This window comes from Geospiza fortis, unplaced genomic scaffold (genome assembly GCF_000277835.1).
Source record: "Geospiza fortis unplaced genomic scaffold, GeoFor_1.0 scaffold213, whole genome shotgun sequence".
NCBI lineage: Eukaryota > Metazoa > Chordata > Aves > Passeriformes > Thraupidae > Geospiza > Geospiza fortis.
The window spans coordinates 1,554,239-1,555,411 of NW_005054399.1; positions in this window are offsets into that span (position 1 = coordinate 1,554,239).

A 1,173-nucleotide genomic window follows, 5' to 3' on the forward strand; every position below is an offset into this window, starting at 1 on the left:
CCGGAGCAGGGATGATGTCAGGGTTGTCATGGCATCGGTATCTATGGAACCGGGATCAGCATCGCCGCCGTGCTCAAAACCAGCTCGGGGCACGGGCCTGGAGCCGCGGGGGGAACTCCCTGCGCGCTCATCGGGGGTTTCCCTCTGAGCTTCTTCCTTTTCCTCCTTGCTGCTGTCCATGGGGAGGGAGCAGGGATGGGGCAGGGCAGCTCTGGGTGGCTCCTTCCGTGCCTGAGGAAAGCGAGACGTCAGCCCCATCCATTTTCACTTCCCTTTTCTTGCACCAGCTCTGAATGGGCAACAGCAAAGAGCAAAACCAGCCAAACCTTGCCCTCTGCTCTCGGCCCCTGGCCCTGGTGAGTGCCAGGTCTGAGAGCCCTCCCGGCTGCAGGGCCTCTGGGGGTCCCCAAAGGGTGACAGCTGCCCTTTGTGGGGGTCTGGGCACAGCAGGGGTGTTTATTTTAGGGTCAGTGCCCACAGCAGAGGTGAGCTGAGCAGCGTGGTGACCTCCCTGTGCTCCAGGCCATGGCATCGCCCTCCTGCCAACAGCCCAGCTGCTCACAGGGAGCCTTGGCCATTGCCTGGTGACACTGGCATGGCAGGGTGACCTTTGCAAGGACACCCCACCCCTGCCCGTGGCATGCTATCCCCAGAGGCAGCACGGTGACCACAGGACGGTAATTCTTGGAACAGCACAGTGACCCTGGCAGTGGCAAGGTGTCCTGGCTGCTCTGTGGTGTCCCCAGCCATGGCACAGTGACACGGCCACAGCATGGTGACCATGGACACAGCACAGCGGCACTGGCACAGCTGTGCTGTGGTGGCAATGCCTGCAGCTCGGTGACAGTGCCTGTCATACTGTCACACTGCCCATGTCTACAGCTCGGTGACAGTGCCTGTCCCACTGTCACAGTGCCCGGAGCCCCATCCCGGTGTCGGGGGCTGTCACAGTGTCACTGTGTCACAGTGTCACGGGCTCTCCCGTGCCCACAGCTGGGTGACAGTGCCTGTCCCGCTGTCACAGTACCCTGAGCCCTATCCTGGTGACAGTGCCTGTCACAGCGCCCACAGCTGGGTGACAGTGCCTGTCCCACTGTCACAGTACCCTGAGCCCTACCCTGCTGACAGTGCCTGTCACAGCGCCCACAGCTGGGTGACAGTGCCTGTCCCACA